Here is a 22,209-nt window from a genome sequence, read left to right as displayed (position 1 = left end):
ATGCCTCAGTCTTTCTTAGAAGGAAGAAAAAAATATGTGCTGGAGGAAATAATGGGACAAATAGAGGAATAGGGATCAGAGAAAAGATCATCCAGAAACTGCTTCATATTGGGACCACACGCACCCGATAAACCCAAGCACTATTGCTGATGCTAAGAAGTCCTTACTGGCAGGAACCAGATATGAATGACTCCTCAGAGGCTAGGCCAGATTCATCTAGAATCAGCTGAGCATACTTTTAGCTAACCATCGGACTGAACACAGGGACATCAATGAAGGTTTTAGAGGAAGGAATAAAGTAACAGAAAGGGTTTGCAACCTCATGGGAAGAACAACATTATCAACCAACCAAATCCTTCACAACTCCCATAAACTAAAGCACTAATCATTGAGCACATATGGAGAGACCCAGGACTCCAGTTGTATATATAGCAGATGATATCACTGTCTAGCATGAATGTGAGATGAGACCTTTGGTCCAGTGAGTGCGTGTTTTCCCAGTGTAGGGGAATGCCAAGGCACTGATGTGTAGAGGTTGGTTGGGAGAGGGTGCACCTTCCTGAAGATAAGCAGAAGGAGAGGGGGTATAGGAACAAAGAGAGGGGATAACACAATACATATTATCAGACCTCTAAAAAATCAAGCACTGACAAAAATATATTTAAATAGTTTTATGTCAAAATGCTTTTAAAAATCTGTACAGGTATCTCTCTTTTTAAAGTAAACTTGTAAGAAAAAAAGAAATGTAAATATAGAGGCTATCTAATAAAGATTTCTTTAAAAGGCATCATACTACATACTATAGAAATGCTGAATTCATGTAACAAGGATACATTCTCCACCATGTTCATAGCAGCTCTATTTATAATATCCAGAAGCTGGAAAGAACCCAGATGTCCATCAACAGATGAATGAATCCAGAAAGTGTGGTACATTTTCACAATGGAGTACTACTATCAGAAACAATGACTTCATTAAATTTGTAGGCAAATGGATGGAACTAGATACAATCATCCCCAGTGAGGTAAATTAGTTACAAAAGAACACACATGGTATGCACTCAGTGATATGTGGATACTAGCCTTAGAAAGCTTGAAATAACTAATAGCCAAGAAACAAATCACAAACATTATGAAGCTCAAAAAAAAAAAAAAAAAAAAAAAAGGCCAAGATGGGGATGCCTCTGTCCTTCTTAGAAATAAGAACAAAACTCTCATGGGTCGAAATGCAAGGTCAAATAGAGGAGCAGGGATTAAAGAAAAGATCATTCAGAGGCTGCCTCACCTGGGGATCTACCACATATGCAGCTTCCAAATCCAAGCACTATAGCTGGTTCCAAAAAGTACTTACTGGCAAGAACTAGACAGAGATGCCCCCTCAGGGACTATCATAGACTCATATAGATACAGCTGACCAAGCTTGGAGGTAACCATCCATCTGATCAAGGGATCCCAATGAGGTTGCTAAAGAAAGGACCTAAGCAGCTGAAAGGGATTGCAACCTCATGGGAAGTTAATATTATCAAACAACCCAACCCTCCAAAACTCCCATGGAGTAAAACACCAAACTCTGTTGCACTTTAAGAGACCTATTGATTCAGTCGCATATAGAGCTGATGATAGTAGTGTCTGGCATCAATGGGAGAAGAGGCTTTTATTCCAGGGAGGGCATGTTTTCCCAATGCAAGGAAATGCCAAGGATATGGGATGGAGAGGGGGATCGGAAGGGAGTGCACCTTTGTGAAATCAACTGGTAGGTGAGAGAGGATAGAAGCCAGGTGGAGTAAAGGGATGACCTCTCAAATGTAAATACAGAGCATCTAATAAAAAGTTATTAAGACATAGAAAAAAAGAAATGCAGAACTCAGTGACAATAAAGCAGTATTAGAAATAAAAAATTGAAACTTTTATGCTAATTTTAAGATTTTTTGATCTGGAATAATTCTCATGTCTTAGTTTTATATTTGTAAAGGCAAACATAAAGTAAAATATTCTTTCAAAAATACTGAAACTTTAATTATAAATATTTATCTTTGCTATGATATAAAATATAGCAATTTATAAAACTGTATTTATGCATACAGTTTATCTTACACAGTTCATAGGATGATAGCTGGCTTGAATTACTGTTCTCAGTTGTAAAAAATGTCAAAATAGAAATTGTTATTGCATTCAATAGCACCTTAACACTAACAGTGGTTAAGACTCTACAACCCATATAGACATCTTAAGTGACAAACAATATACCACACACTTAAGAAACTCATTGTCCCTTGAAGTAGTTCTGTATTCATAAAAATTTTCAAAAACATCACTAGAGTAGTGATTTTTTTTTGAAGATCGACATGAAGCATTCTTGAAGTTTTTACCTTTTTATTTATATTTATAGTTAATCAAATTGCAAATCATTCAACCATATTTATAGAAACCATAGTTTAGTATAGTTTCTATTTTTTATCAAATCAATTAAATAATTCTGTAAATCTGCAAGATATAAGTGTCCTATTTTATTAGTATCAATGAAAAGTTATATGAGGTATATGATGTTCTCACCCAGCTTCTGCATAGAAAATTTTCTGTTTCTAAATTGCACTTAATTTTAATGTATTTTCTGGTTTTGCTTATATATTAATTTATCATCTTTTAAATATTTAAAATTTTACTGATTTTGTACTACTAATTTTATATTGATCAGCTTTTTGTTATTTCAAATACTACAAATTGTAAAACCACAAAATTTCAGTTAATGAAGTGTGTTTAAATTTTTCCTCTTTCCAAATTGATCCCATTTTTCAGCATCACCAATTACTTTGTGAATGTTAATAAAAATCTGCTGCTGGTATAACATGCTTTTACATCAATACTTCTGTGTATATATTTTGTTATCTTTTTTTTTTACTGTATACAGGTCTGTGTATCTTTGTGTGACTATATTTACGTGTAAGTGGGTACATGTGTATGTATATGTGTAAGTAAATGTAAAGGTTCATTAAGTTTAGCTGTAGATGTGCAGGTGCTTGTAGAGTAAGATGAGAAAGCTGATCCTGCATCTGTATTGAAATGGAACTGAGAGCCTACTAATGTTAGTTTTGGAAATATACAGGTATATAACAGAATTAGAAAAAAAACTGATGAGTGAGGTAACTCAGACCCAGGAAAACAAATATGAGTTTTATTCTCTTATATGTACATATTGACTGTTATTTCAATGACAAGATGCTGCAATCTGTAGAAATAGAAGGATAGTAGCCATTTCGTTAGATAGCCCCAGTGGAGTGAGAGTCAAAAAAAAATATGAAGGAGGTAAATCAGGAAGACAGCTAAATGTAAAGGCCATTTGAGAGGTGGTATGAGAACTGAATACAGTATAAGTATATATACTTGTGAATGAGATTTACATGGTATCACCAAAATTTGAGTCAACTGTTATAACTGGCTATCTCTTGCCACCAAATAAGGCTTTGAGGACCAAGGTTGTATGTAATTGAGTTGGTGGCTAAAGAATTCCCATAGAAAACCTGAGATGACCAATACTATGGTAGAAGACTGTAGCTTTCTCTCCACAAACTAGCCTCAATCAGCCATTATTAAGAGCAACACCTATAAAACTTACTGAATATTGAAAAGTCTGGCAGTTCCTCAGAAAAATGGACATAGTACTACCTGAGGACCTACTTATACCACTCATGTGGATAGACCTAAAAGATTCTCTAACATACAACAAGGAAACATACTCCACCTTGTTTAGCTTATTTAAAATATCCAGAAACTGGAAAGAACCAATATGTTCTTTAACAGAGGAATGGATATGAAAATGTGGTACATTTACACAATGGAACACTACTCAGCTATTAAAAATCCGAGTTCTGACAGCAGATGCTGGCGAGGCTGCGGAGAAAGAGGAACACTTCTCCACTGTTGGTGGGGTTGCAAGCTAATACAACCACTCTGGAAATCTGTCTGGCGATACCTCAGAAAATTGGATATAGTACTACCTGAAGACCCAGCTATTCCACTTCTGGGCATATACCCTAGAGACACTTTAATACACAACAAAGATATATGCACCACAATGTTCATAGAGGCTCTATTTATAATAGCCAGAAGCTGGAAGGAACCCAGATGTCCTTCAGAAGATGAATGGATACAAAAATTGTGGTACAAATACACAATGGAATACTACTCAGCCACCAGAAACAATGACTTAACCAAATTCTTAAGAAAATGGCTGCATCTAGAGAATATCATCCTGAGTGAGATAACCCAGTCACAAAAGAACAGACATAATATGAAGTCACTGATAGTGGGATGCTAACCCCAGAGGCTTGCACTCCCCGAGAAACAACTCACAGACTGTATGAAGTCCAAGAAATAAAGAAAACAAAACAAAACAAAAAATATTTACAAAACAAGAAAACTTTAACTATTTCCATGTTACATTTTGTTTTACATGTACTTTAGATCATTTTAACTATTAAGTTTCCAAGGCATAAAATCAAACCTTGAAAAAAATCAAGTACTGACTAAAAAATATATTCATATAGTTTTATGTAAAAATTATGTTAAAATCTGAAAAAAGTACTGACAAAAAATGTATAATTTTAAGCAAAAAAATGTTTAAAATCTGTACATTTATCTTTGTTTTGTAAAATAAAGTTGTTTAAGAAAAAAATAAGTGTATAGCACCATCTCAGAGTGTGGTACACCTAGACCTTAAATCATCAAGAATTCAAGAGCTAAGAATATAGCCTTTGGCAATTCTTGGAATTTAAAAACCATTATGTTTAATCTTTACACACCAAGAAAACATTGTCTATTTCCATGTTACGTTTTGTTCTACATGTACTTTATGCTCATTGTAACTAGTAAGATTTTAATGCATACTCTCAAACCTTTTAAAAAAATCAAGTACTGACAACAATATACGCATATAGTTTTATGCAAAAATGCTTTTAAAAATCTGTACATATTGCTCTGCTTTTTTAAAATAAAGTTGAAGAAAAAGAAAATAAAAAAAACATCCGAGTTTCTGAAATACTTAGGAAAATGTATGTATCTAGAATATGTCATCCTGTGCGACGTAACACATTCACAATAAAACACCCATGGTACTCACTCACTGATAAGTGGATATTACCCAAAATGCTTGGATTACCCAAGATACAATTCCCAGACCACATGAAGCTCAAGAGGAAGGATGACGAAAGTGTGGATTCTTCAGTTCTTCTTAAAAGAGGGAACGGAATTATTCTTAGGAGGAAATATGAAGACAAAGTTTAGAATAGAGATTGAACGAAAGGTCATCCAGAGACTGCCCAAACTGGGGATCTAGCCAATATATAGCAAACAAACCCAGACAATACTGCTGATGCCAAGAGGTACATACTGACAAGAGCCTTATACAGCTGTCTTCTGAGAGGCTCTGCCATATCATGTAAAATGCAGAGGGAGATGTTCTCAGCCAACCATAGAACTGAGAACAGGATCCCTACTGAAAGAGTTAGAGAAAGAATAGAAGGAGTTAAAGGGGTTTTCAACATCCTAAAAATAGCAATACCAACCAAACAGAGCCCTCATGGATTAAACTACTATCCAAAGAGTACACAGGGTTTACACTTTGCACATGTAGCAGAAGATGGCCTTGCTGGGTGGGCATCAATGGAAGGAGAAGACCTTGGTCTTGCCAAGACAGGATGTTCCAATGTAGGCAAATGTCAGGGCAGTAAGACTAGAGGGGGTGCTTAGGTGGGTGAACAACCTCATTGAAGCAGAGGGAGGGGGGATGAGATAGGGAATATGGATCAGAATCCAGGAAAGGTAATAACATTTGAAATATAAATAAAATATATACAACAAAATCCATAAAAAAGAAGAAATAAAGGATGGAAGGAAGAAAGAAAAATGTAATGAGTTAGTAGAAATAAAGCTGTTATGAACATAATTGAGTAAGTGTCATTGTGAGATGTTAGAACATCATACCTGTATATGCCCAGGGGTGGTATAGCTGGAATTGGAGGTAGAACTATTGCTTTTTTTTCCCAAAATGGCCAAATTTATTTTCAAACTGGTTAGATGTCTCCAAACAAATTAACTAATAAATAAAATATGGCCATACTAGTAAAAGCAAGAAAACTCATAAGCAAGAAAATCAAAAGAAGAAAGACATACAGGCACAATTCAACCTCCAAAAGTAAAAATAGCAGGAAAGAGCAACCACGATTCTTTGGTATCTGTTAACATAAATGGACTCAATTCCCCAATAAAATGATATAGGCTATCAGACTGGATACATAAACAAAGCCCATCATTTTATTGAATACAGGAAACTCATCTCAGAGACAAAGACAGAAACAGTCTCAGAGTAAAAGGTTGGGAAAAAATTTCCAAGCAAATGGCCCCAATAAGCAAGCTGGAGTGACCATTCTAATATCGAATAAAGCAGATTTTCAACCAAAAGTTATCAAAAAAGATAAGGAAAGACACTTGTTACTCTTTTACAGGGGAAATTTGTCAGGAGGAACTCTCAATCCATAACATATATGCTACAAATACAAAAGAGCCATATTCATAAAAGAAAACATACTAAAGTTCGAAAATGCATTGTGCCCCACACAATAATAGTGAGAGACCTCAATACCTCACTCTCACCAATGGACAGATCATGGAAACGAAAAATGAACAAAGACACTGTAAAACTAGCAGAGGTTATGAAGCAAAAATTATTAATAAATATGTACAGAACATATCATCCTAAAACAAAAGAATACACCTTCTCCTCAGCACCTTCTGGATAATTACCAACATGATTTTTCACAAAATGAGCCTCAATAGATATAAGAAGATTGAAATACTCCCATGCATCCTTTCAGATCACCATGGTCTAAGGCTGGTCTTTAAAAACTACTAAGACAACTGAAAGTCCAAATATACGTGGAAACTAAACAATGATCTATTAAAACATAGAATGGTCAAAGAAGAAATAAAGAAAGAAATTAAGAATTTTCTAGAATTCAATGAAAATGAAAACACAGCATACCCAAATATATGGGATGCAACGAAAGCAGTACTCAGGAAATCTCATATTTCTGAGTGCTTCCAAAAGAAACTGGAGAGGGCATCCACCAGCAACTTGACAGCACAGCTGAAAGCTCTAGAACAAAAGAAAGCAGATACATCCAAGAGGAGTAGATGGCCAGAAATAATCAAAGGTAGGGGAGAAATAGACCAAATAGAAACAAAGAGAACAATTTAAAGAATCAACAAAATCAAGAGTTGGTTCTTTGAGAAAATTAACAAGATTGACAAACTCTTAGCCAGACTAACTAGAGGGCAAAGAGAGAATATCCCAATTAACAAAATCAGAAAGGAAAGTGGAGAAATAACAACTGAAACTAAGGAAATTCAAGAAATCATCAGATCATACTTTAAAAGCCTAGGCTCAGTCAGCAAAGCTGGAAAATCTGGAGGAAGTGGATGAATTCCTAGACAGATACCAGATCATAAAGTTAAACCAGAACCAGGTAAACCATCTAAATAATCCTATAACACCTAAAGAAATAGAAGCAGTCATCAAAAGGCTTTCTACCAAATAAGCCCAGGTCGAGATGGGTTCAGTGCAGAATTTTATCAGACATTTATTGACGACCTAATATCAATACTCTACAAACTATTCCACAAAATAGAATCAGATGGAACACTACCTAACTGATTTTTTGAGGCTACAATAACCCTGGTTCTTAAACCAAACATAGACCCTACGAGGAAAGAGAACTTCAGAACAATCTCACATAAGAACATTGATGCAAACATCCTCGACAAATTCCTTGCAAACTGATTACAAGAACACATCAAAATGACCATTTACCATGACCAAGTAGGCTTCATCCCAGGGATTCAAGGATGATTTAATATATGGAAATCCATCAATGTAATCCACCATATAAACACACTGAAAAAAAAAAACCCACATAGTCATCTCACTAGATGCTGAGAAAGCATTTGACAAAATTCAACACCCCCTAATAATACAAGTCTTAGAAAGAACAGGAATCCAAAGCCCATACCTAAATATAATAAGAGCAATATACAACAAACCAACAGCCAACATCAAACTTAACGGTGGGAAACTTGAAGCAATCCCACTGAAATCAGGGACTCGACAAGGCTGCCCACTCTCCCCCTACCTATTCAACATAGTACTGGAAGTCCTGGCTGGAGCAATTAGACAGCAAAAGGAAATCAAATGGATACAAATTGGAAAGGAAGAAGTAAAAACATCACTATTTGCAGATGACATGATAGTGTACTCAAGTGACCGCACAAATTCCATCAGTGTACACCTACAGGTCATAAACAAGTTCAGCAAAGTGGCTGGTTATAAAATTAACTCAAACAGTTCAGTAGCCTTCCCCTACTGAAAGGACAAACATGAGGAGAGAGAAATTAAGGAAATGATACACTTCACAGTAGTCACAAAACTATGAAATACCTTGGTGTGACTCTAACTAAGCAAGTGAAGGACCTGTATGACAAGAACTTCAAACCTATAAAGAAGGGTATTGAGAAAGATCTCAGAACATGGAAAGGTCTCCCATGCTCATAGATTGGAAGAATCAGCATTGTAAAAATGGCAATTTTACCAAAAGCAATCTACAGATTCAATGCAATCCCCATCAAAATTCCAATCCAATTCTTCATTAAATTGGAAAGAGCAATGTGCAATTTTATCTTTTTTTTATATTTAACAAAAGACCTAGAATAGTGAAATCCCTCCTCAACAACAAGAAAACATCTGTGGGAATCTCTCTCCTTGACCGCAAGCTATATTACAAGGCAATTGTTTTAAAAACTGCTTGGTATTGGTAGAGGGATAGGTGCATGGATCAATGGAATAAAATAGAAGATCCAGAAATAAGCCTTCACATATATGGTCACCTGATTTTTGACAAAGGACCTGTAAACATTCAATGAAAAAAGGACAACCTATTCAACAAATGGTGTTGGTCCACTCAGCATGCAGAAGAATGAAAATAGACTCTTTCTTATCTCCTTGTACAAATCTCAAGTGCAAATGGATCATAGATCTCCACATTTAACCAGGTACTCAGAAAATATTTGATGAGAAATTAGGGAGAATCTTAGAACTCATAGGCACAAGAAAAATTTTCCTGAACAGAACACCCATGGCTCGAGATCAAAGGTCAAAATTAACAGATGGGAATTTATGAGATTGCAAAGTTTCTGTAAGGTTAAGGATACTGTCAAGAAAACAAAATTGCAGCCAACAGACTCTGAAAAGATAATTACCAACCCCACATCAGATTTAGGCCCAATATCCAAGGAATACAAAGAACTCAAGAAGCTAGACACCAGAGAGCCAAACAACCTATTAAAAATGGGGTATGAAGCAAAAAAAAATTTCTCAATTGAGGAATATCAAATGGCTAAGAAGCATCTAAGTAAGTGCACAACATGATTAGCCATCAGGAAATGCAATTCAAAACAACCCTGAGATTCCATCTCACACCAGTCAAATTAGCCAAGATAAGAAATTCAGATGACAGCAGATGCAGGTGAGGATGTGGAGAAAGAGGAACACTTTTCCACTGTTGGTGGGGTTGTAAACTGTTACAAATACTCTGGAAATCAGTCTGGTGATTCCTCAGGAAATTGGACATAGTACTACCTGAAGACCCAGTTATTCCACTTCTGGGCATATACCACAGAGACATTCTAAAATACATCAAAAATACATGCACCACATGTTCATAGCAGCTTTATTTATAATAGCCAGTAGCTGGAAGGAACCCAGATGTCCTTCAGTAGATGAATGGATACAAAAATTGTGGTACATTTACACAACGGAGTACTACTCATCTATCAGAAATAATTGACCCAGGAGTCCAGGGTCCATTAATGGTCATTGTTGAAGCAGGCAACAATTCTGGCATGAGACTTGCCAGTGTCCTCCCACTTCTATGAATCACTCTACCAAGCAAGTTCTTAGTACTGGCTTCTTTGTCATTTTTGGTGACTGAGTGAGGATGCCAGTAATTTAACTTGCAATGACTTTATGAAATTCATAAAAAAATAGATGCATCTATAGAATATCATCTTCAGTGAGATAACCCAGTCACAAAAAACAGACATGATATGCCTTCACTGATAATTGGATACTAACCCCAGAAAGCTCTGACCACCCCATAAACAAGTCACAGACTTTGTGAAGTCCAGGACAAGAAAATAAGAAAAGAAAAGAAAAAAACGTTATGTTTATTTCTTTTACACCAAGAAAACTTTGGCTAATTCCAGGTTACATCCTGTTTTACATGTACTTTATGCTCATTGTAACTAGTAAGGTCTTAATGTGTACTATCTAACCTTAATGAAAGAATACCAAGGACTGACAAAAATGTATTCGTATACTTTTCTGCAAAAAATGCTTAAAATTTGTACATTCATCTTTGTTTTTTAAAATAAAGTTCTTCAATAAAGAAAAATATGGTACATCTAAACAGCCAAACATTATTCAGCTATGCAAAACAAAGACACCATTAAATTTTAAGAAAAAGTATGAAACCTGTGAATATTATTCTAAGTGAGTTAACCCAGATCCAAAATGGCATGCATGGTATGTAGTTGGCTAATAGTGGATATTAGCCAGAAAATATGTGTATCACAAACAATGGAAGGATCTTCATCTTTCTATACATCCTCTCAGCATCCATTGTGACCTGCATTTTTTATATTAGCCATTCTGACTGGTATTAGGTAGAATCCTAGGGTTATTTTGATTTACATTTCTCTTATGACTAAGGATGTTGAACATTTCTTTAGGTGTTTCTCAGTCATTTGATATTCCTTAGTTGAGAATTCTTTGTGTAGCTCTGTATCCCCATTTTTATTAGTGTTATTTGATTCTCTGGAGTCTAACTTCATGTATATTTTGGGTATATTGAATATTAGCCCTCTACTGGATGAAGGATTTGTAAAGATCTTTTCCCAATCTGTTGGTTGCCATTTTGTCCTAATGACAGTTTCCTTTGCCTTTCAGAAACTTTGCAATTTTATGATGTCCAACTTATGGTTTCTTGATCTTAGACCATAGACTAATGGTTTTATATTTAGAAAAATTTCCCATGTGCCCATGTGTTCTAGACTCTTCTCCACTTTCTCTTCTATTAGTTTGAGTGTATATGGTGTTATGTGGAGGTCCTTGATCCACTTGGACTTGAGCTTTGTATAGGACATTAAGAATGGTTTGATTTGTATTCTGCCATAAGCTAACCTCTAGTTGAACAAACACCATTTGTTGAAAAATGCAATCATTTATCTACTGGGTGGTATGAACTCATTTGTCAAATATTAATTTTTGGTGTGTGGGTTTATTTCTGGATTTTCAATTTTATTCTATTGATCTACCTTTCTCTATATGTACAATACCAACAGTTTTTTACTACTATTGCTGTGTAATAAAGCTTGAGGTCAAAGATGGTGATTCCCCCATAATTTCTTTTATTGTTGGGATTATTTTCAATTTTCTGGGATTTTTGTTTCTATGGAGTTTTAAGTTAGAATTTTGATCGGAATTTAATTGAATCAGTAGATTGATTTCAGGAAGAAGGCCATTTTTATTATATCTATCCTGCCAATCCATGAACATGGGAGAACTAATGACTTTTTCAAATTCCTTCTTCAGAGACTTGAAGTTCTTGGCATAGAGATCTTTCACTTGCTTGGATAGAGTCACACCGTAGTGTTTTATATTATTTTTGACTATTGCTAAGAGTGTACATTCTCTAATTTCTTTCTCAACTTGTTTATCTTCTGAGTAGATGAAGACTGCTGATTGTTTGAGTTAATTTTGTATCAAGATAATTTGCTATAATTGGTCATAAGGTTTAGTTCTTTGGTGGGATTATTAGGGTCACTTAAGTATACTATCATGTTATCTGAAAATAGTGATATTTCAAATTCTTCCCTTCCAATTTGTGTCACTTTACGCTCTTTTTGTTGTCTAATTGCTCTGGCTAGGTCTGTGAGTACTTTATTGAATAGGTAGAGGGGAGTGGGCCACCTTGTCTAGTCCCTGATTTTAATGGGGAAGCTTCAAGTTTCTCACCATTTAATTTGATGTTGCTAGTGGGTTTTGCCTGTGTCCTGAGCTGATCCTGTGCCACAGCTCTCAGTACCCAGATCCCACGTCCAGAGAGTTGGTCTCACAGAACTTCTGACACACTGAGAGCACAGGAGACCACAATTTCTGCTCAAATTCCTGCCATAAGCAAAACAAGCCTGGAGACATGAGGACACAAGAACTGAAATGCAGTCTCGATAGCATCCTTCTGGTTTCTGTCTGCTCCTTGAACTGGCTCTGTGGTACAGCTCTCTGTACACAGATCCTGCTGAATGACAGCTATTCTCCCAGTAGTGCTGTCACACAGGTTTATAGAAGGGCAAAGCCAAGGTCAGAGACAGTAAAACCTGCTAACACCACAGATAAGCAGATGGAGAGAGACAAGTGAAAGAAACTAAACAACAAATATCAAGGCCACTTGGCATCACCAAAACCATTCCTTACACTACAGCAAGCCCTGCATACCCCAACACACTGTAAAATCAAGATTCTGATTTAAAATCACAACTCAGGATGATGTTAAAGGAATTTAAGTAGAACATATATAAATCCCATATTTCTTATTTTTACATTCAATATTTTATTCCCCTCCTAGTCTACCATCTTCCTGTTCTGAATTCCATATCTTCTTCCTGTACCCTATCTCCAAGAGAATATCCTCATCCCACCTACCCTGTCAGACCTCTAAACTCTCTAGGGCCTTCATTGTCTTGATGGTTAGGGGCATCTTCTCTGATTGAACTGAGACTTGGCAGTCCTTTGCTACGTACGTGTTGGGGACCTCATATCATTGGGTGTATGCTGACTGGTTGGTGAACCAGTGTCTGAGAGTTCTATGGGGCCTGGTTATTCGAGACTGCTGTTCTTCTTACAGTGTAACCCTCCTAGTTAGCTTCCTCCAGGTTTTCCCTTATTCAAACACAGGAATCAGCAGCTTCTGTTCATTGGTTGAGTGCAAATATCTGCATCTGACTCTTTCAGCTGCTTGTTGGGTCTTTCATAAATCAGTCATGATGGGTCACTTTCTATGAGTTTCCCATTGCCTCTGAAATGATGTCAGGCCTTGGAGCCTGCCCTTGAGCTGGATTCCATTTTGAACATGTCACTGGACTTTCTTTTCTTCAGGTTCTTCATTTTCATCTCTGAAGTTCTTTAAGACAGAAACAGTTATGGATCAGAGTTTTTTCATTGGGATAGCAACCCCATCTCTTTGTTGAGGCCCTGTCTTTCTGCTGGAGGTTGGCTCTACAAATTCTCTCTCCCTACTGGATGACATTTCATCTAGGTCTTCCTTTTGAGTCCTGGGGGGTCTCTTATCTCCTAGTCTCTACTACAATGTGGAGGGTTCTCTCTACCTCCTACCAGAAGTTTCCTCTAAGATTTTACCACTCTATCGTCTAGGAGGGCTCACAAAATGTTTATAAAAGAGACAAGAATTTGTAAGTTGTAAGGAAAAGTAAGACATTTCATCCTGAAAGGAATCTACTTAATATTAGGAAATAAATATTTACTGTAGAAAGTCACTTCACATTTTTATTTTGTCATCAAGTTCTCTTCCTTACCTGGAATTTGGTAATATAGTTGGGATAGGTAGTTGGACACTGAGCCATTTGTGTCCATGTATCTCAATCTCCAAAATGTTAGGGTTATCTTTCCCCGGGTGAGTTCTAGGGATGCTACTCAGAATGTTTTGTAATTGTAAAGCAAACATTTGACAATTTGAGCTATCTTGACACTTCTTTTAACATCGTCTTTAAAGTATTAGCTCTATATTTATTTGAATCTTAACATTATTAAAACAGAGCTTATGAGATGGGTCATTAGGTAAAAGCACATTTCATGTACTTTATGCTTATTGTAACTATTAGGTTTTCAATGCATACTGTCGAGCCCTTGAAAAAAATCAAGTACTGACTAAAAAAAATATTCACATGGTTTTATGGAAAAATTATTTCAATGTCTGAAAAAACAGTACTGACAAAAATGTATAATTTTAAGCAAAAAATGTTTAAAATCTGCACATTTATCTTTGTTTTATAAAATAAAGTCGTTTAAAAAAAAGCACATTTCATGAAAGCTGATTAATTCTCTAGGAATCACGACATAAAAAGAAGTAATAAGCCTACTTTAATAAGTTGTACTCCATATTTCCATAGATCAGTCATGGCACACAAGCAATCCCCCAAATAAAAAACATATAAGTTCCCCAAATAAAAGGAAATAAAATAAATGAGTGAATCAATGTTTTCTTTAAAATGACCCGATAGTGATGTCTTCTCGTAAAGAAATGCTGTCAAGTTTATTTCAGCAACCTATTTTTTCTTTTTTTGAAACCCCCAGAGAAGAAAGAGAGAATAAATGCTCATTGCTGTTCTCTGATCTAATGTGTGCATGAACACCAATATCCAGACCAAAGGTGTACATGTTTGCTATTATACATAATTATCTGAAAGTAAGTGATGTGAAATATTTTTAAAATAAATCCACCAAATGTTTGGATTATAGTACATTCAATAAGACTGCATGAATTTAAATTTTCCATTCAATTTCTTGGGGAAGACTGCTAAATCTATAATGGTAATTTTTATTCCAAAAATATTAAAACATAAACAAATGCAGCCAGGATTTTTCCACTTGTTTTTGAATCAAGAGTCTGAGTTAGGTCTCTATATCTCTCTGTTTCTCTATCCTTCCCCTCTTCATCATTCTTATTTAGGCATACAATATCTTACATTTTCTAGAATGTTGGATTGATAATAATCAAACAACTTATGAATTTCTACACACTCTGAAATATTGGTTATATGGTACTGTTGTTGATACAAAAATTAATAAATTCAGAATTCACACAACATATGTATAGTTTTGATGGCTGAATATTTTATACCTAGGGAATTTATATGTGTGGAAAATTCTGAAAATTGAATGATATACATTTGAACAATTACAGTTACACATGTATTTTCTCATTAATTTTATCTGCCAAACAAGAAGTATTAAAATAGTTAAAAACATGGGAGTGAACTTCTTTATTATCAAACAAATGCTTGCTGTATTTGGTTCAAAATGTATATAGATTGTATTATTTTTTAACAACTTTATTTTACAAAACAAAGATAAATGTACAGATTTTAAGCATTGTTTGCATAAAATTATACAATACATTTTTCTCAGTACTTTTTTCAGATTTTAAAATAATTTTTATATAAAACTGTATGAATATATATTTTTAGTCAGTACTTGATATTTTTAAAGGTTTGATAGTATGCATTGAAAACTTAATAGTTACAATGAGCATAAAGTACATGTAAAACAAAATGCAACATGGAAATAGTCAAAGTTTTCTTGTTGTATAGAGATTTTTTTGTTTTGTTTTGTTTTGTTTTCTTTATTTCTTGGACTTCATACAGACTGTGAGTTGTTTCTGGGGCAGTGCAAGCCTTTGGGGTAGGCATCCCATTATCAGTGACTGCATATTATGTCTGTTCTTTTGTGACTGGGTTATCTCACTCAGGATGATCTTCTCTAGATGCAGCCATTTTCTTAAGAATTTGGTCAAGTCATTGTTTCTGGTGGCTGATTATTATTCCATTGTGTAAATGTACCACAATTTTTGTATCCATTCATCTAATGACCGATATCTGGGTTCTTTCCAGCTTCTGGCTATTATAAATAGAGCTGCTATGAACATTGTGGTGCATATATCTTTGTTGTGTACTAAGGTGTTTCTGGGGTATATGCCCAGAAGTGGAATAGCTGGGTCTTCAGGTAGTATTATGTCCAATTTTCTGAGGTATCACCAGACTGATTTCCAGAGTGGTTGTATTAGTTTGCAACCCCACCAACAGTGGAGAAGGGTTCCTCTTTCTCCGCAACCTCGCCAGCATCTGTTGTAAATTGTATTATTTGTTTTCTTCTTACTCAGCTATGAAGTGTTCATGGATATTTTGAATATTCTAATTTTGACCCAGTAGTTTCAAATCAATTAACAGTTTAAAAAGTAAACGTCACAGCTAATGTATGCTTCTACCATGTATTTGAAAGTACCTGTCATTCTCTCTCCCCAATCCTGTGCTCTAAGCAAATATTCTTCTACAGCCTTCCTTCTTCATTTCATCTCTTTGTCCCAGCTGGCAACATTCATGTCATGATCTCCATGACAACACCCTAGCTATGCAGATGAGAAAAAGTATAGAGGCATGTTTCACACTCCTTTCCTATTTTCCAGTATCAATTTCCCAGTCTCAGTTTCTGTACTATGGAGTCTTGGGATTCCATGTGTCCTCATGGTGTATTCACATTCCTGCTTTCCAGTGAATGCTCTCAGTCCATGGCCATTCAACCTGATACCCATTCCTTTTGATCAGTTCACAATCTAGAGCAAAATTTATACTATGCTGGGTCTTGAGAATTGCAATATTAGTAACTAAAGCACACACATTAAAACTTGAAAGCAAAAAGGAAAAAAAAATACTAATAATACTAATAACCCAAGTGTTGCACTCTGCAATACTAAAAAAGACTAAAAAGCCTTTGACATACGTTGACAAATGGCAGAAGAGGAATATCCAAATTTCCAAAATTAGACATAAAAGTGGCACATAAAAGAAAATTTTTAAAAATTATAAGAACATACTACGAAATCCTTTTTTTATTTGATGTTTAAAGAAATCTTAAATTTATATTTTCAAAGATGCAGCATTTGGTTCCATTGTGTTGGCCACTTTTTTCCCCATTTTCTTACTGTTATTTGCTTTTGTGTAAAACAGAATTAACCACCACCACCTCCCCCTCTCTTCCTCATTCCAATTCCCTTCTCTTTTTCTTCTTCTCCTCCTCCTTTCCCTCCTCCTTCTTCTATTTCATCTTCATTTTCCTCTTCCTCATATTTATTGCATTTTTTATATCAATTCCAAATGGTGCCTCTCTTACCTGTCCCTAGTGTATGAGTTCTTTACCCCATTCCATTCCATCACTGCCTAAATTCTGTAAAGAAGTCTGATGAAGTTTCCATAGGTGTGCCTTTATATGCTGCTTAGCCTTTTTTCCCTTGATGCTTTTAACATTCTTTGTCCTGTGCTTGTAGTGCTTCGATTATTATCTGACAGGAACATTTTTTGTTCCAATCTGTTTGGTGTTCTATAGCCTTCTTGTACATATTTGTTTATCTCTTCTTTAGGTTTGATAAGTTTTCTTTTATGACATTCTTTACTATGTTTTCTGCCTCTTTGATCTGAAACTCTTTGCTCTCTTCCATTTCTATTACTTTTAGATTTGGTAATTTTATTGTTTCCTGAATTTATGGACTGTTTGGGGAAAGGAGACTTTTATGCTTTGTATTTTCATGGATTATTATGACAATATCTTCTATGCTATATTCTAAAACTGACATTCTCTCTTCTACCTTTTGTATTATTTTAAGGATGCTTTAATATGTAGCCCTTGATTTTCTTTCTAGGTTTTTCCTCTCAGGTTACTTCAGTTTGCTATTTCTTTATTCTTTCTACTTCGATTTTTAGGAATGATATGACTTTATTCAATTTCTTTACCCATTAGATTTTGTTTTCTTGGTTTTATTTCATGAATTTCCTCATTTCATCTTTATGGGCTTCTACCTGTTGGCCTGTATTTTTCTATATTTCTTTAAATGAGTAATTTATATCCTTCTTAAAGGCCTCTAATATCTTCATGAGATGAGATTTTTAGGTCTGCATCATAATATTCAGGTGTGTTAAGGTATTCAAGAATTGCTCTAGTGAAAAACCTAGGTTCTGAATGTGCCAAAAACACACTGGTTTCTGTTGCTTATGTACTTGAGCTTGCCTCTCACCATTTGGTTATTCTAGTATTAACAAGCCTTGATCTTTGACCTTAGAGCTTGAGCCATTGCTGTCTTGTTCAGAAAATTTTCTCCTGTGCCTATGCGTTCTAAGGTTTTCCCTACTTTCTCATCTAATAGTTTCAGTGTATCTGGTTTAATGTAGAGATCTTTGATCCACTTACACTTGAGCTTTGTACAAGGAGATAAGAAAGGGTCTGTTTTCATTCTTTTGCATGCTGAGTGCCAGTTGGACCAGCACCATTTGTTGAATAGGCTGTCCTTTTTCCATTGAATGTTTACAGCTCCTTTGTCAAAAATCAGGTGACCTTATACATGAGGGCTCATTTCTGGATCTTCTATTCTATTCCATTTATCCACGTGCATATTTTGTACCAGTACCATGCAGTTTTCAGCACAATTACCTTGTAATATAGCTTGAGGTCAGGGATAGCGATTCCCGCAGATGTTTTCTTGTTGTTGAGGATGGATTCAGCTATTCTAGGTCTTTTGTTATTCCATATGAAATTGCACATTGATCTTTCCAACTCAATGAAGAACTGGGTTGAAATTTTGATGGTGATTGCATTGAATCTGTAGATTGCTTTTGATGGGATGGCCATTTTTAAAATGTTGATCCTTCCATCTCTCTTGAGCCTGCATTCTTGGAACCAAGCAAAACTCTGTGACCTGGGTTATAGAAGGCCTCCTGGGAGGCAGGCATACTGCCTGCGTTTGGGGTGGTGTTTCCTATGTTTGTGGTTAGAGGAGTTCTCCTGTATCCCTGGTTAGAGCAGTCCTCCTTTGTTCCTGCTTAGGGCAGAACTCCTGGGAGATGGGCAAGCTGTGGGCATTTATTCGTGTGCTGGACCCAAGTGTCCCTGTTTACACCAGATTTCTGGGAAGATCAGCTGGCTCTGGGGTACTGAAATTGGAAAACATACTAATCTTCTCTGGCAGAGGTGTAGACCAGAAGAGACAGGGTTTACACAGAGGTACATTAAATTCTTTAAATGACCAAATTAGAATATCTAACAAAAGTGAATAACTATTGATTTATACAAGATTTCAAAGTTAAAATTATATATATATATATATATATATATATATATATATATATATATATATATATATGTATATATAACACCCTCTGTAATAGACGTAATAACTTAAAGAATATCAACCAACAAACCTCAGGGTCAGATATATTTAGTTCCAAATTCTACCAGACTTTACAGACATAGCAAAAACATCAGGAGCTCATGGGATATAAATAATAAGGGAAGAAGTCAATATACAATTATATTTGCAGGTAATATAATTGTATATATTTGTAAATATAAAAAAAATAATTCCCTAGGTTGCTCCTAATGGAAGTAGCCACAGTCCTGGAGTATCACTGGAGTATTTTCTTTCTGCATGCATCTTCAGTGCCTGTCATATCTAACATGAAAAGGGACATGACATGTGAGATGGGACTTGGTATGTGAGGCATAGGGTTTATTGGAGACTCTTCAGACTCAGAAGACTGGATTGATTGCTTTCTCTCTTCCCAGAATACTTCTGATCGATCCTCAGTCACTGAAGGAGTGCACACATAGTTGGAGAAGCACATTCCCCTTGGAAAGAGGCTACAAGTTGTGGCTTATTTTTCTGTCCCCTAAACCATTCCCTACTCCACCAACATAGCATCTTGCCTAATTGACTAAGTGTTAAGTGATATGCTTATTTTTAAAAGCAGCTCAGGGTGTATTTGTGTCTTTTTAAAATGGAGTGGAAAAAGTGACAGTTAAGGATAAACAGCATATAAAATATCAGAAAAGCTGTTTACCTAGAGAATTATTTTCTCCCTATTTTTAATTTTTACCCAGTGACAAAATTTTCAGTTTTATTCTTCATAGCAAAAGGAGAAAGAAAAATCCCAATCCTTATAAGGTCAAGGCTTCGTCCCCTGTTGTTAGTGATTTTCTTGTCTTTCTGATAGGTTGAAAAATGTGTAATAAACTTGATGAAGATGTCAAAAAAAAAAATCACAAGAAAATGGTAACAGCTGATAAACACTTCCAGCATAGTAGAAAGATAAAAACTAAATTCACAAAAATTAGTAGAACATTTGTACTCAAATGGCAAAGAATAAGAAAGTCATCATGGAAAGGATACCTTCTACAATAGTCTAAAAACCATAAAATAACTTTAGGTAACTGTAAGTAAGAAACTGAAAGTATTGTCTGGTAAGAGCGTTTTAATATGGAAGAAAGAAATTTTATTGGATATTCTTTGTATTTATATTTCAAATGTTATACCCTTTATCACCACTTCCCTCTCTCCTTCCCCTCAACTTGCTTCCATGAAGGTGCTTCTTCTATCAATCACCCTCTCCACCTCAGTGCCTTGGCTGTTGATGATGTTGTTCTTCCTATGAGGTTGTAAACACTTTCAGCTCCTTCAGTCCTTTCTTTAGTTCTTTCATTGGGGTCCCTGTGTTCAGTCTGACATTTAGCTGCAAGCATCTTCATCAGTATCTACATGACTCTGGAATAGCCTCTGAGGAGACATCCATATCTGGTTCCTGACAGTAAACACTTCTTTGCATTAGCAATAGTGCTTGGACTTGGTGGCTTCCTACAGGATAATTCCCAAGGTGAGGAAGTATCTGTAGATCTAATCGTCTATCTCTGCTCCTCTATTTGGCATTGTATTCTCTTCCATGAGTGGTTTGTTCTCCCTTCTAAGAAGGACTGAGGCATTCAGATTCTGGCCTCCATTCTTTTTGAGCTTCATAACTTCTGTAGATAGTTTCTTTGGTATTCTGTGCTTTTTGGGCTAGTATCTGCTTAAAAGTGTGTACATACCATGAGTGCCCTTTAGTGACCCCATTATTAACTCACTCAGGATAATATCTTCTAGTTCCATCCATTTGCCTAGGAATTTCATGAACTCATTCTTTTTAAAGCGGGGTAGTACTCCATTGTGTATATGTACCACAATTTCTGTATCCATTTCCCTGTTGAAGGACATTTGGGTTCTTACCAGCTTCTGGCTATTATAAATAAGGCTACTATGAACATAGTTTCACATGTGTTCTTGTTAGATATTAGTGGTATAGGAGTGGTATAGCTGGGTCTATAGGTGGTACTATGTCCAAATTTATGAAGAACCACCAAACTAATTTCCTTCAAAAGATGCCTAGAGGTACTAAAAATTTCATTGTATTTTGTTGAAGCATTCAGTTTTTACTATATTTTATTTTTCTTTGAGGTTTATTCCACCAATCCCTAATATATATTCCATAATTTTTTATGTAATAATTTAATGTTTATTCATTTTATTATTAGCTTAAACTTAATTGTTATATGTTTTCCCTTTTCCTAGTAGTTATCTTAAATATTAAAATTTAAATAGTTTATGGTCAGTTTCCCTGAGTTTTTTTAATTATATTTAATTTGTAGGTTTTTTTTTTTGATTGGTCATTTTATTCTAGCATGATGAAAGAAACATATTAACTGCTTTTTATATACAAATGTAATCTTGTTTAAAGAAAATTCCATGTTAATGATTCTTCTCAGTTTTTAAAATGGCTGCCACTCAGATCTAAGGGTGTAAATTTATATTCTGAAACACACACACTCACACACACACACACACACAATACACTTATAAGGGGATATATTTATAGATATATAATTTTACTAACAAATACATTTGCACAGAGCAATTTTCTCATTCATTTTTTCACATCTATTTTTCTCTTTGTATCTAAACTTCTTTCTTGCTATCTCTCTCTCTCTCTCTCTCTCTCTCTTTCACACACACACACACACACACACACACACACACACACACATACAACACCCACTTACACACTAATAAATAAAGAAAAGAGAAAATTGTGATGCCTTGCATGAAGAATATGTTCTTTAAAATTTTATAGTAAGTCATCTGTTGATATCTGCTAAGTCTACTTTGTCTATAATGCCATGCAACACTGATGTTTCTCTGCTGCTTTTAGTGCATGATTTGTCTAATATTAAGAATTACCTGTTTAAGCAAACCTCTATAATTAGGTTGAAATTGCATTGTTGCTTTGCATCCAATAGAATTTATTTCAGAAAATTATATGTATCCATTTTCAGCACATGAATCTTAAAATTTGCAGTATCCTCTTGACAAATAGTCCCTTTATCAACATGAAATATACATTGTCTCGCCTAACTAGGTTTAGTTTGAAACCTGTTTTATTAGTTACTGGCTTAAAT

Source organism: Micromys minutus, assembly GCF_963924665.1.
Source record: "Micromys minutus genome assembly, chromosome: 6".
NCBI classification, from domain to species: Eukaryota; Metazoa; Chordata; class Mammalia; order Rodentia; family Muridae; genus Micromys; species Micromys minutus.
Note: the sequence above shows the minus strand (reverse complement) of the source record.